Here is a 16,232-nt window from a genome sequence, read left to right on the forward strand (position 1 = left end):
CTATGTTTCATCTAATATCAAATATTGAATCAGATTCGAAAAGCACTAATTGAGACCTTTCATTTGATACCCTACATGGCTACATCCTGTGAAAAAAAAAATTGCACCCTCCATTCACATGTATGGGGAGCCCCCCCTTAAACTTAACACAAGATGGTGCCACTTACTGCATGTAAAGGGATCACCAGATTACATACTCTCACCAATTTTCGTGACAATCGGTCTAGCCGTTTCCGAATAAATCGGGTGTGACAGACAGACAGACAGACAGACAGACAGACAGACAGACAGACAGACAGACGGACAGACGGACAGACAGACACCGTCACCATTCTAATAAGGTTTTGTTTCACACAAAACCTTAAAAATCACCTTGAAAAATAATTCAAAATGAAGGAACCTAGGGAAAGTCCATGGAACATTTATGAAAAATTTAAAACCATAATCCATTGTTATAAAAAACTATGCCTAGACGTGGACGTCAACTCTTTTACTGAAAACTATACAGCGGTTTTTCCCACAGAAAGAGAGGTACTGATGGTTTCAAAAGGTTTGGGAATGCGACAGTAATTCTACAATAACGAGAAACGAGTTGCTGAAAATTTGTAGTAGCATAAGGAAAAATAAGGCTTCGGACATGAATGACATACCGAATAAGAACCTTAAGACCGTGGTGACGACTAGACCGTTTAATGGATTGGTCTGCGTGCGCATACCCGAAGAGAGGCACATCATATAAGCGGTAAAAGCTGATCCGTCTGTGTCATCTTGACACTATGAGGAGTATGTTCGAGCGGGTAATATGCAATAGATTCCTCCCAACTGTCGAAGATAAATGAGGACTTCCAAATCAGTAATATGGATACCATATAGTCAGATTAGTCAGTAATGCTACCTGATTAGTTAATAGCTTTCAATTCGTTGGAAATGGAACGGGTATTAACAGCAAATATTGCGGTAGTAGTACTAACCTTAGTGGCGATTGGTATTCCAAGCTACATTACTGTTATTATCGATACCTATTGAACAGGGGTTATCCGCAACGATATACTTAATAATTCAGTTTCAAATGAGGCCGCGGTTGTGGTTGCAAAGTATCTCGAGGACACTGAGGTATATCAGCGGTCTTAAAAGTTGTTTAGTATGCGTTGGAATAGCAATTGTGGAGGAAAAAACGGAAACGATCCGCATCACCAACTGCCCTCAGACAAATTAGGATCACATTGGAATTATGAAGTACCACCAAATCGGCCATCACATACTTGGAAATGAAGGCATATTCAAAACTCAGTTTTGAATAGCAAGTGCAGTATGCATGTGAGAAAGTATCTAGCGAGATTATGGCTTTGGAAAGAATGTAGAAAAACGCGATATACTCTAGGATGCTTACAGGGACGGTATATTCACAATTCAAGAGAAAGCATGGCGAGATCAGTTATAATTTCAAGCAATTGGATTCATACCAAAATTTACCTGATTTTTCAAACTACGATGGAGTACCGAAGGATCCGGTATACATATCCTTCGCTATGCAAGATTTATGGACAAAGAGAAAAACGGAAAAACATAGAGGAGATGCACCGGTGGTAACAGAAAATCTGATGAGAAGAATAACAGCAAAAGGATTGGAATGCGTTCAACTCAGTGACTAAATCTACAAAACTTAAACTGAAAAGCAGAGAGAAGAATAAAGAATGCGCTAAATGGAGTTAATGTTAGTGGGTAAAAAGCCCATATACCGGCGTTTCCATAATCAAATTATTTTGAAGATTTGAATTTCCTTAAAAAAATAGGTTGGTTATCAATTGTATGGTAGAACGTTGATACAAAAGATACTTGAAAAAAATCGGAAAATATAAATCATTGCAATATAGTTAAAAAAAAGCAAATAACATCTTGAAACAGGACGCACACGGTACCATCTATGTGATGAAAACTTGGTGAATAAAACAGGCCTTTAATTCAAGCTACAACGGCAAGTTGGGGCATTTTAGCCTTGCGAAAATTTCCATAGACTCAACATTGTCCATACTTTGGTCACAGCTTTTATCTAAGGTGCGGTTGATGAAGGCAGGTTTATTTAAAACGCATCATATTTTAAGCCTAGGGCATACTGCGTTATTTTCACGCATGAAGGACTAACCGAAGACTTCGTTGATGAATCTGCAGCTTAATTTGAAGCCATGAATCTGCTGCTTAATCTTCCGATACTACTTCTTCTTTTTCTTCAGCCTTTGTTCCGTTCACAAGCGGGGGCGCCTCGTCGCGATCGGTTTCTCGAGGCTTTTAAATCCCCATCTAGCCGATACTACATAGCAAGCAAGCAGCTTTTTTTCCTTAAATTTTTTTGTTTTATAGAATGATATCAATGGGGTTCATGTCCTTTGATCTATGGAAGGATGTCTCAGATTTAAAAGCTTACGGTCGTGAATAACAAATTGAATGAGTCGTTTTAATTATCAACTGAATAAAACAGCTGAGCTAAGCCACTTCTTCCAAAATCTACTTGTAAAACGCCTACATCCCAATGTAAAATAAAAAAGATTAAAGTGGCGAAAACCGTGTAGATAAGTCGCCAATGCGCAAAGGGACAAAACACATATTTTAGGTGGATCTCTTCCAAACGAAAATAGGTTTCCATTTAAAAGAACGTAAAAGCGTGAAAGGTGGGACCATCGCGAATAGGTTGAAGTAGAATTCTAAACATGAGCTCAAAAACTCTTACTCTTTCTACAAAGTTCCACTTAGAACTGCATTAAGTTCGTGAAATAAACATTCTTCAAGGACTCCATCAAAATCGTTTCTGGCAATCAGACTTACAAATAAAAACGGCACAATTTTCAGAAATAGAGTAGAAAGTAATGATAGTTGATATACACATTTGAGCAGGGAAAAAGTAAGAAAACTGATCGCTGGTGATGCTTTCCCGATAGAGATGGGTAGGTGATATTAAATATCTCAAAATTGATATCACCTTAAAGTGCATCACCAAGCGCGTTCCAAACATCACAACTCCACTCCATTTCAAAGTCACTTAACATCACAACATGAGCGCATTACTACCCTGTAGAGAAGTAATGATGATATTAGTGTTGTAAAAACTAGTATTTTCTAATGTCCGTGGTGGCGTGATATAATATTACAAGACATCTCTAAATATCACTGAGAAATACTGTAACGTATCCTCAATCTATTACACCGTTCTTCCTAGTACAACCAACAATGTTGGATGTCGAGAGCAGACGGCGGCTATCGCGTACGAATTTATTGCCGTTACAATTCGCTGGTCGCTTTCCTACAACAAAGATTCCAGGTTTGTATAGCGAAGCAATAGAAAGTGTATATACTTCATGATAAGTAATGCCCTCTCGCCAGAATCGTGATACCCTTTTCGCTGCATCTGAAAATATCCCATTGAATATGGGAACTTTCTGCTTATCTTTTTTTCTTCCATTAACGGTTTATTCTTCATCCATAACTACTTGGCGCTGCCGTTCATTCTATGTTACGAATGTGATAAGTACAGGGCAAATATCACTATTATTATAAGCAATAGTAATATCGGCTTCGGAGTGCAATATATGATGTTGGGGATACGACATCACATCATCACATCAAGTAATGAAAGGTGATGTTTGTGATGTTATTTTGTAATTCTTCTTTTCCCTCAGTGATGTGACATCACATCATCTACTAAGGCACATTTTTATTGCCCGAATCCACTAAACCAAATCACTTTAACGTCCCAAATTTGTAGGCATCTTTTCGAAAATTCGTGTCAGTAAACCCTTTTCTTTATCAACAAAAATGCAGTAAATATTTCAATATCAATGCCGAGCACATTTCAAAACACAGGTGTAACTATGTCACTGCCACGTTAATTTTCTAGGCAAGGAGAACACAACAGAAATGCTCCATATCAACCACTTGCACCTATTTTATTTTAAGAATTCAATCAAGGATTCAATGCAACCAAAGCTGTACATTGTGAACAAAAACACAAGTGGTTCGTCAAAATCACACTAAAGAGCGTAAAATTTTAATTATTTTCACCCAAATATAAAACATCAAAAGCCGCCGAATCAAATGACGTCAAGAAAAATTGTGGGGGTTAAATATATCAACGCAAAGAGCATTCTGTCAGTTTACAAATACTCAAAAGTGCAACCACAGTATCCGGAACAAAGATGCAAGGAATCGAACTCGTAATGAAAGTGAAAGAAAAACATTTCAATTTATTTGTCTACGTCGTCGAGAAGGCAGAAAAGGCCGCGGTAAATTCGCCTGAGAAGTTTGAATGTAAATTCGAGCCCGAAAGAAAGCGAAATTCATTGATCTTGCCAAGAAACGAGGCGAGCCAAAATTACATCCAATAGATGAACGATAACATTCTGGCTGCCAGTAGTAAATATGTACTTGAACCGTATTTATTATTGCAGTTAACTCGGCTATCTACGCACACAGTCTCAATCGTTGCCTATTGCTTACTGATCGCGGCCGCGGCATACCATCCAATAATCACCAAAACTTTATGGTTGATTCCAAATTTTTGATTTTCCTCAAAAGGTAGAACTTAGAGATAAAGCACTTGAAAACACAGAACAACGCCTTCCAGGTTCGCACTGAAAGTCATTGCCAGAAGGTGGGTTCCAAAAACCACCGATCATGTAGTAATTACGTATTTTCCTTTTAGATTAGATCTTATTAAGATAAATACACAATCGCTTTTCATACATAACGTTCACACATCCACAAGTTGATTTCCGAAACGAATTTTAGGACATCTTATCACTTCTCTCGCGTTAATGTAATTGCCCGCACGAAACACATGTACGCCGTGTTTTCGGCTCTGTACGTAGAGAGTAGATCTGTGATCGCACCGCCTCGATCAATTCTAACAACAACACAGTTCCCTGCGATCAACACATAATGAACATGTATGTCACCAGCAACAACCGCCCGTGCTCATTATTCACCTGCGCAACATTCACTAACGTGCACTTCGAGAAAACCACTCAGGCGCGAGGACTCCACTAAAAAAGTGACGAAATACCCGTTTAAAAAATTCGCGAAAAATTAGATGTATCTCAGGAAAAGGCAAAAAACTACAAAGTTAATTATTTACTGTCTCAAATATGCCAAAATTTTAAGATCACTTCGAACGGTCACGATTGCGAGATTGAATTAGTGGGAATGCGTACGCAATTTGCGAAAGAGCAAGCAGGTCGCGAATGTATTAGAAAAACTGACCAAAGATACGGAGACAGCTTGCCGGTCTAGGTTAGGCTCTAGCTGGCCTGACTGAAAGCTAAGGTAGGAGATTAATTTCTTTTTATGCTTCTTATTTCAATCACTCCTCAAGCCCCGTGCCGATCGGAGATCATGCGACTATTGAAGATTTCAATTTACAGATGATCACACTGAAAATTGCCCATCCATCAGGGGAACGACATTTCGATTTATAGTTACGGAATGGGAAAATGGGGGCTCTAAATTGTAGGTGAGAAAGGAGGCGCTGCACCAGCATCCAACAATTCTCAAGTAAACCCACTTCAAAAGAACTGGTGAAAGTGCTGAATAATTCTGGAACCCTCTCTCTATTGCTAAGTCTCATCACGGTTGGCAAGGTGCCACCCCTATTAACCTCACGTATTCACCCTATTCACCTTACTTGGTTGCTTGCCAACGTACATATACGAAGAAAAGTATTCGAAATTGAGTGATATCCTTTCATTGCAAAGTGACATCTCAGATAATTTCTCAATTCGAAGTGATTTCCCACCAGCCCTAAGTAGACTGCTCACCACCCCTAATTCCGCGTCAATGAAACATTTTCTGTCCGATCCACTGTATATGCATATGTACATTAACATTAAGTGCACGCAAAAAAGTTATCCGCGAAATATGTCAGCTGTAGATTCGCTCAAAGCGAATTGTGTGGCGGATTACGGAGTCAAATAAACTATTGATGGACTCCATCGAATTTAATTCATGGGTATGGATTTGTATGGCAGTGCTACCGACAGTGAGTCATTACGTTAATTCCTATCATAATCCATTGATTTGTGTGAGTGCGAATTTAGTAATGAATTATCTTAAGCACGCAATGCCAAGAACAATTTAATTGAGATAAAATTAAAAAATTACAATTAGTTGGGATACTTTGCTACTGCAATAGTAGCGAGAAGGTTTCATTGATTATTTTGCTCTTTTGAACTCAATGGGATCCAAAATAGTAAAATTAGTATAAATTTGAATAATCCTTTTATGAATTTTTCCAATTTAGCGCCCAACGTGGGTCATAGCAAAAAAAAAATTGTAATTATATCGACCATTTCGAAGTTCAATTGAACAACCTGCAACCAAAATTATTACAAATAGGTGACTGGTCTTCTAAAAAGATTCCAAAATCTTGAAGTGCATGGATTTAGTCAGATAGTCTCATTTCAAGCACTTAACAAGCTTCTTATAATCACACTGAGTTCCGGAAGTTTAATAAATCTTCATTCTTATTGCTTTCACAGGCAAGACTCAGAAGTCCTCTAGTTGATTTCCTGAGTTTTCGGTTCCATCAGGGAACAACTTTACTACGTTTACCTCGGATAACAGGACAAGCCTTCTTTGGCTCGCTAAAAGTGGATGATCCAGAGTTCGCAATTGATCTTCTATTGACAAATGAGTCGCCTAGGGAGCTGCACTTTGTTGTCAAGAAGTTTATTGAACTTTGTTCACTCCATTTTCATAGGATTCCGTCTTTGTATTGCAATTACAATAGTCGGATTGAATTCTGACAGCGAGACTTGGGCTAGCACCCGCCAGTCTCTAATCAACTCTAACGATTTGAAAGTGCAGATTGTTACGTCCCTTCACTTCTCTTCTTCTTGGCCGCACGAACATAAGGACGTCCCCCCACGTTCTCACTGATGAGACAAACTGGAGTGGTGAAATCAAATAGCTTTTCTCCTCTAGGATTCCATTTTCCCCCAAAACATATGTTGAACCTTCGCACCGCAACCTATATATTAAGTGTTCGAGAGCACTTCATTCTGCATACGCTACCAGATTCCTTAGTTATGTGTTGATGGAGGAATCATAGGATACCCAATCAGACGCAACTATGATTTTGTTCGTCTCTGTTAATCTGGCATTGTAAGATCAGGACAACTTGGACTGAGAACAGAACTGTTTCGGTGTAACTGACTCTATCATCAGGACACGAGGCTTATGTATTTTTCATCGTAAAGAATCTTAACCCGTCTAATTGATCCAATACCATTAACTTTATCAAATCGAACCCAGATTAATTTGACAAATCTTTATGTTCACTCCTAGCCTAGTCTAATATGTACTAGAAAACAGTTAGAAGCGTAGGTTTCTCGGTTTGTAACCAGTTTATTTGATACCGCACCGTCAAAATTCGAACCTCTCATGATTGATTTGGAAGTGCAGCAGTGCCCATGTCCTCCTTCGCAAAGGGACTCATTTCTTCATGCGGAGCATTCCTTTATGTTCCATTTCTCGGAATTGTCATGTCCGGTTTGCGCAGATTTGATGGTTCCAGCTCGCATCAAGGCAGTTTCGTTTAAATCTCTATCTTCGCTTTCTTCTGCTTATTCCGTTAAAGATGTAAGAGAAGTTACTAACCAATAGGATTTACTCTGCAATCCCTTGGCCAGTGCAAACCCCCATACGAATAATGATGACGATATTAACCTCTCCATGCTCAACTCATCAAATTATCCTAGCTTTCCAATCCCCTCACATAACCACTCCCTTCTTTTCTGCTACTCTCTCCTCTGAACAATACTTGCTCTGCTCTACAATTCAACACCACTCAAAACGTTTTGCACCGCAATCTAGACCTCCTTCTCTCCAAATTGCCCTCCTTCTACACCCCGGTATGTCAAAATCGACTCTCATCATTCAGCTCCTGAATTCGAAGTGGAACTTTGAAAATTGGCTACGTTGGATTCTCGCAACACCAACTCCGCAAAAGTTCCCCAAATCAATTATCTCATGATTCGTCCCTTGTTTTCCTAATCTACGATTGCTAATCACTCATTTTGTCTGTCTATCTGTCTGTCACACTCGATTTATTCGGAAACTGCTGGAACGATTGCCACGAAATTTGATGAGAGTGCGTGGTCTATGAATCCCTTTACATGCAGCGAAAGGGAGGAGCAACTTTTTTTTACAGAATATAGCCAAGTGGAATATCAAAAGAAAGAGCTCAATTAGTACTTTTCGAAACTGGTCCCGTTTTTGATATCGGGTGAATCGTTCTCAGAACCTATCCAACCGAAAAACCTGGTGGTGGTGTGCCTAAACGAAACTTAAGTCTCAAAATACATCCCGTTCCGAAATATGCACAAACAAAGTTAATAATAGCATCTTAGCATATTTTAGAAATTTTACCGCAAACCCCACTTAAGTTCCTGCTAGAAGTACAACAACAATTAGGCATTTGCCATTCCTCGGTATGAGCCAATGATGTTTTGGGCGTATGGGGCTATCCGATCTAGCCAGATAGCGGAGAATATCTTATAGATGGTACTCAGTAACGACATTCCTCTATAATTGCGGCACTGCGTGATATATCCTTTTTTTAGTTTATATTCAAGCTAACGGTAAATGTCAACAAGTGCTAGATATCCTCCCCAACATTCCATTCCGATTCTCTTACTGAACAACTAAACTATAGAGGTTTCTGAGCTCGTTCGAAGAGCTGAATGGAAACTACGATGAAAAGTTTCGTTTGAATTAACGCTTCGTCGATTTTACTTTCTGACTTCAGCTCTATCTAAACTTCCTTAACAGTTCTCCCTTGTCAGAAACATTCTGGCATATTGCTGCTTTGGTCTCCCTTCCGCAAATTCACCTAATCTCTCTTCTTTAGAAATACCTCTTCACATGTTGACTACTTTCCTTCCCAGTCCCCCACTCTGAACCTCCCTTATCTGCAACAACGCCAAATCTTCCTTGATATCTGTACCCCTTTCAAGCTCGACAATTGCCTGATGGAAAGGTCTGTCCAAGTAGTTTGTTTTGCCAACCTGTGATACAACACGTACGCCAAATGTAACAAGCTGCAAGTTCCAAGGCTGGCTTGAAACTGTCGCAGTAGTACCCGCGCATCACAAAACAGGAGATTATGAAGCCAGATTAGGCATACCCAACAATATGCACTTTTCAAGCACTTACTCGGTGATTACCCAACTCTGGCTAAAGCTAGGCAGCTGCGAACACAAGTCTTTTGGAACCCTCAAAGAGATCACCGGTTATAGTGTGGGAGAGCTACTATCCTTCGTGGATGCTCTGAAGATCTAAGCTGGCTAGATTCTGTTCTTCTCTTTTTACTACAGGAGTTTTAGGCGTTAAACGCGCTGGCTCCTCGGAGTGGTTCTCTGACGATATCGGATGACTCAACGTTAGTCGTAGACGATTTGTTGCCATAGATATTTCCGCTGAAAAACTGTCAAAAATCTTTATCAGGAGATCGACAACTCAAGGAAATATGGAAATTATTAAGAGTAAGGGTAATGTTAGCCCAACGAAAGGCCACTGGACATATGAGCTAATTCCAGTCATCGATATGTGGGATAACCGTCACCACAAAACTGGCATCAACATTTAACTCAACTTTGGGCACCATAATTCACCAGCGTGCCTAGCTGGATCAGGACAGGAGGCACAGCATGCACTATTCTTCCGAAGCCAGACGGTTTTTATACATTTCCTGCTTACGCTTAGAAACGAATAAAAAGAAAAGAAAGGATACCCAGAAAATAAATAAAAAGATCATGGGAAGAAGACGGTGTATATATACCCAGTGCGGACAGTTCTAGAAAGTAGGCAAGAGTTGATATCCAACGAGTAGTAGTACCTTTATTTTATCGAACAAAATGCGGAGCTGAAGGCTATATTAAAATCGATCGTATAATTAACCCAACTTTTATGCTAGGGCAGGAAAGAATGTATGCAGAACAGAGTTAAATCTGGGACGTCCGTGAAGCTAAAATGGGGGATCCCGAATTAAATAAATTACCTAAAGCCTTTACGATCTGTAGAGATCTGAAGGACAATGCTATGAACAGAGAGACGGTTACATTTTCTAATAGAATAAGTGATGTTTTGTACAATACGTCCAGAAGGTGCTTTCATAGTACTGGAACTGCTGGAACTGCTGGAATAGTGCAAATGCAGCGTTGCTAATGGCAAGCAATTGAGTTAACCGACATCAACGCCAATATATATTCCTACCATATGGGTGGAGTACAGAAAAAGTTGCAGGGGTAAGGATCACAACTAGCATATTGTCCGTAATATCCCAAAAATTAATAGTTGCCCCTAGCGCTGGCGGAAGTGAAAATTTTATGATATCACGAAAATATAATGAAGCGCCTGAATGTTTTATATATATGGGGGTGCTTAATGCCAAGGATATAGTGATACAAACATAAAACTTCTATTCTATTTATGTCGGTACCATCAGCTAGGCATGATAAACATTCCTTGATTCATGAAAAAAATGTGGTACTATTATACGAACCTAGTAAACTTCCAGGAGATCGAATATATACTATATCATACTGCCATATATGACTGTTGGATGCAATGGGGAAGATGATCGGAAGGATTATTTGCAACAGGGTACTTGACTAGGCTGATCAGGGATTATATTGCACATGAAGATCTTCTGCGATGGACTCTGATACCTCCCAAACATGATCCGGCAGACCTGTCAGCCCGTAGTGGACAAGCGCTGAAATGTGCGTCGGATCCCACTGACCTAACAGCTTGGACCATACAGGTAGCCGGTGAATGACTGAAAACGATTTAGCCACCCAAGTTCAAACGCCAGGCCAACGGTCGCCAGACAGACGCCTAGGCAGTGAGCATCCTGTTATAAGTGCTGCTGTATCAAATTATGATATCTTAACTTTACGTCTTAACGCTTTTCACGGATAGAGTTGAACTGATGGTGCCATCTGGTTTGCTAGTACGTGTATGTGTATATCCAAAAGGCGGCCGAATGAACTGTGAATTTTTCAGACATAGCTACCGAGTCGTCTATAGCAGGCTTAGGAATCCATGGTTTCGACGGGCATCGACAATGTTCGGTACTAAGTTTTCTTTTGTGAAATGTGATATATAACAGAGTTACCGCGCATGCTATCCCATGAAATAACACAATTAATAGTTTACAATAAGGATTATCCCCAGGTTATCCACAAAAAATGGATGATTTTGAAACCACCTAAAGTATATTCAAATTGAATATGAATTTGATAAATGAACTAGTAACTCAGTGGTCAGATGGTCAGAGTATATTAATTATAAGCAGGAATAAAAATCGAACTTGTCCGATCATTGGACCAAAACGACGAGAGCAGATGATTCGAAAAGTTATATTTCGATTCAGGAAATTCCTCAGGAAAGGCTACTCGTTGTTTCCACATAGTGTTTGTTTATGCTCCACATAGTGTTTTGAAATTCCAGGTTCCTCATCTGCTCATAAATAATGCATTGTATTTATAAGCTTTTCTGTTAAGCTTGCGACATTCTGGTGTGCACTGACTACGATCATTTAATATAATTTCGTGGTCTATGCAATTAGTTATCATTAGCTGCATTGAATAAGCCAGCCACTGAACAATCTGCCCATATCAATTCAGTTTTCTGTTTTACATTCATTGATATTTCCAATTTCCTTCGCTACGGAACGGAGACGGTAAAGGCAAGGGGGTGCCACAATGCCAAAAACTTCACTGCCAGATTAAAAGTTTGAATCTACTCTCTTGCTGCATCAAACTGGGCACGATACACTCAACAATATGCCTACTTTTGGAGGTAGCATTTTCAACACTATGTGGTATCACATAATAATGTATAATAATAATATAATGGAGACCATGCTGCGAATACCGTTGAAAAATTGTAATTGTAATTGTAATTGAAAATATATTTATTTTTCTATGAAAACTATTTATTTGCTCAGTACCGAACAGCCCCAACCTATACATGTATGTCCGTGTTCATGCAACAGTCAAATAAGTATAAAGACGAAGACACGGTATTCTCATCCTTTGGATAATCCCAATTTTTATTTTGTTTATCCCTTCCTGAATCAGCATCAAATTTCAATTCCTTTCGTTTAAAAAATCATTGACACTAGAAGCTTCTTTCAACACGTTTAATCCTAAAGTCGATTAACAAATTGCTGCAATTTAAAACAAATAAACAGTCCTGACCTCTCGATATTTTATTATTGCAATGCTATATAGTATGTAATATCCAAACCAAGCCGGTTCATGCCAATATACAAGTATGTATATTGTGCTTCGGATATAATGCATTCTGATTGTACCCAGGAGGACAGTTCGTTGTTGAACTCGCAATTCGGTAACGAAATCAAGAGGCTGGCATTCAACCATCCAGTCCAGTATAACCAAGACAACTGCGCTATCGGGCTAACTATACTGGGTCATATTCTTAAAGTTGATTGGTTCGTGCGAACCAGTTAAAGAGGATTGTGATCTTGAATATTCCCGGAAACTGTTTGTTAAATAACGCATTAAAGGATTGATCACCAAAACTCAGTAGTTTGCCACCCCGAAATTTCAACATAAAGGACAAAACAAACACGCAATTACACACTTACTATCAATATCTTCCCCGTGTTTTTGAACGGAAATTAGCACTTACCTGGAAAAAAAGGATACAAGAAATTAATAATTGCTACAGATATTGGAATCAATTTTTGAAATAACTTCATAATATATAAATTAAATAATAAATAACTTTTGCAAAAGAAAATCCCCACAGCCAATCTGATCCTTTTCTAAATACAAAATTTTAGCTTTTTTATCATTTCAAACCCTAAACAACGTCTGTCCTGCACTCTTTCTGAAAGAATTGCTGGACTAAATGTAATAGATAAAACGTACTTAAATAACAGACCGACGCTTTCATTTCGCTCATATAGGCATTTACCAAAGGGTTTCTGCAACATTCAGTACATATCCAAATTATGCCTGTGTTTCGATTGAACTGAACTGTGTGTAACTCTTGTGCAGAAAACTATCATCATCAACGACATAACAACCAGTATCCGGTCTAGGTCAGACGGGGTCCACCAATTCGATATCCCTAAAAGCTCAAAGCAAAGCTAAAAGCATTCTCAGATCCAACCGAAGAATCTGAAAATAAGCAGGAAACTGCCACTTTACCCTTCACACTGACATCTGTTCAAATACAGTTAATAATAGTATATTATTATAATTTTTAGTAACTGAATGCAGAACCTCCCGTAAGTCCATCCTAGGATCATGAAATTTTGCAGTAATATAGGCTGACATAGATTATAATCCGACCAAGTTTGGTAGAAATCACACTATTAATAACAAAATTATAATAGGCCAAAGTTGTCGCTTCAGTTGAAATTCTAAGACTTTGAATGTCAGTTGCACCCAAAAGTGAATAATCTAACATAATATAAACATATACCTAACGTGTTAGGTATTAATGGGACCATACCAGAAGCGCCCAGCAACCGCTTCTCCGCTCGAAGAAGTTCATTATAGGTCTCTGTAGGTGGCTATTATCTTTGAGATTACTGCATTGCCCCGTATGTAGCATTATTTGGTTCCGCTTCTAGGTTACATTCATCATTGAACCAGTCGTTCCGACTTTTTTACAGCAGGGACAAATATATTTTTGACCGTACTACTAATAGCGTTCTTCAAGTGAGTGTGAAGATCATTTGTCGGTGCTTTATCTGCAGGGGACATCTGTTAGCTAAGGTATTAGGGCTCAAATTTTCACCCTTATAGATGTTACGAAAGGCTTTGTTATGAATGACTTCAATGTTCACTTTAACCTGATTGTCAAAAGGAAAATGGAGGTGGTGTTGTTATAATGTCCTGAGTCTATATTAGCCCCTAAATATCCCGATATTCACCAAGAGGTTTTAACGTGTCATTTATTTGGTTGAAAATGGTACTGTCTAGATAGGCGCACATTTATGAATGGCTTTCAGCGTAAAGCAGATATTTTCAACAACCATTCGGCGTTTCAATGCTAGTTAAATAATCCGCAGCCTGTTGTCATTGGTGTTTTTATTATGAGAGCCAAAGTATGGTCTGAATTCGGGTTCCGTCCCTCCTTGGCAGTTAAACTCTTGAACCATGATTTTGATATGAGGGTTCAGTACACTTCTTTGTAGAAAGTGTCCTTCACTAAATTTGCAGTCTCCTCCTAGGGGCGTGAACGTCAATAAAATTTGTCTTATAAGCAAAGAATCCATAGCTATTTGCTTATGTTTTCAAAGTCTATAATAGCGGGTTTCACTTTTTGGCTGACTAAGGAATCTACTCCGAGTACATGGTTTAATAAATGGCCGCTATAATATATGATGTAGTGGGTCTTCTCCAAAAAACCCTATCCTTATATTGGGACACGACTACCTGTTTGACAGCACCTTTTTAGTACAAGGAGCGAGAAAATGCGCAAATCGTTTGTCCATTTTCGTTTCCGGATCTATCGTTGTGTAATCTATCCATTCCGAGGCTACTTGTCTGACTTCGTAACAAATGTTTTACGTGTGGCCCAACGCAACCGCTCTTGCTTTAAGAAGACTCATCATTAGTTACGTTACTTGCTTTACGTAGACTCCTATCACTGGATTGCCCAGCACTAGACAGAAACCTGTTCTATAACTTTAGTGTTTATTTTACTTATACAATGGCACTGCACAATTAATTATAAAATAATTCCTTCAACTGGTACAATTCGAGGCGTATTCATAACCGACGCGATCTGTTCAAACCATAGAACTAGACTCAGTGGGCGGACTTCTGGCTCTTTTATACCCCGCGGAACATTCCAGAAAGGCATGCAAACACTTTACTAGCAAACTACTTTGCTACTTTACTTTAACAAGATCTCCTTAAGAGCATTAGAGTCATCTGTTAATAATTATCCTAACTACATATTCGCCCTACTGTTATACAACTTGGGTGGTCTTGGCTAACTGTCATTACTACGATTTACATTGACGGCACACATAAATTTCTAAAGTGATTTTCGTCACAATATGTACTATGACCATCTTTCATCGTTTCGTTTTTTCTTTGGGGCAATGCAATACAACATCATGATCGTCACCACCAATGGAACGACAACCGGTGTCCGATCTAAGCCTAACGCAGTCAATCCTGCACCATGGTCGTCCAATTCGTTACTCGCAAAACATTCTTTGCATTCAGACATATACCAACGCTTTACGAAGCACCTGCTTTTTCGCCTACCATTGATGTAATTCTGACATACTTTCTGAGCAGAGCCTTCCTCGTCGAGTATAACTAAGTAAGTCACTAGGTCGCCTATTGGGCCTGATTTGCAAAAGACTGTAAGGTGACAATATAGCTCAAACAAGTGAGTAGATGCGAAAGCAACGTTGCTTCAGCTCCTAAGCAAAAAATTCGCATCGGCTAAGCTTAGGTCCGAACAAGGCCGCTTTCGAATTCGTCACAATTCTCCACTAAAAAAATGTTTCTTCCCTGGACCAAACCGCTAGTCGTCCTTTTTTTTTAAAAAAAACTGGCATGCTTAGCACATGATCCCATGGACCATAAAAGTGGGAGGCAGGACTTAATTCCTAACCGAAAAATCACTAAAGGGCTTTCTCGTGGTCGACATCAGCCATCCTCGTGCAGGGGGCGAAAATTTTCCAAAAGATGTTCGCCACAAAAGCTTATAACACAAGTTTCTAAAGAATATAGGAGTTCTGGTAAGATTATCGTCTGGTCTGCCAACAGGTGTGCGAAAATGACCCATTCCAGATTGGAAAATGATTTAACTTCATTGAAATGATATTTTCGTATCCGTATTTGGCTAGTTTCATTGCTGTTTTTGGTACTAATGACGTGTAGACCTAAATATTTTGTCGTTTGCTGAACGAAAACTTCCTTTAAGGAACGTTTATTTCCACACATAACATCAATGTCGTTTGCATAGGGTAGCAATTAAGGGAAATTGATGAGGAATGGTACCATTCACACTCATTTCTGGGTATATACACACTGCAAACTTCAAAAAGTAAACTTTTTTCCTGTTGTTTGCCTTTGGCCTTACAAATATTATAATTCTTTTCCGCATAGAGTGTATCGCAACGACCACGCCGTTCTGAAAAGCACACATTAAGCCAATGATTTCTTGGGATATAATATTCC

At 39.0% G+C, this 16,232-nt stretch overlaps 1 protein-coding gene across 8 annotated transcripts in view; it reads right to left on the reverse strand.

The window, feature by feature from the left end:
* The window catches only part of LOC119646149 (cGMP-dependent protein kinase, isozyme 2 forms cD4/T1/T3A/T3B), a 533,343-nt gene that overhangs the window by 213,952 nt on the left and 303,159 nt on the right, over positions 1 to 16,232 (reverse strand). Inside the window, exon 1 of one of the 8 annotated variants that reach the window (XM_038046516.1) lies at positions 4,735 to 5,266. The exons of 3 other annotated variants lie outside the window; for them this stretch is intronic. The gene's annotated coding sequence lies outside the window, so the exon portion shown is untranslated. Of the gene's footprint in view, positions 1 to 4,416; positions 5,267 to 16,232 lie in introns of those variants that run through there. 4 more of the 8 variants (XM_038046515.1, XM_038046513.1, XM_038046512.1 and 1 more) reach the window with 4 other exon arrangements.

This window comes from Hermetia illucens, chromosome 1 (assembly GCF_905115235.1).
Source record: "Hermetia illucens chromosome 1, iHerIll2.2.curated.20191125, whole genome shotgun sequence".
In the NCBI taxonomy this organism is placed as follows: domain Eukaryota; kingdom Metazoa; phylum Arthropoda; class Insecta; order Diptera; family Stratiomyidae; genus Hermetia; species Hermetia illucens.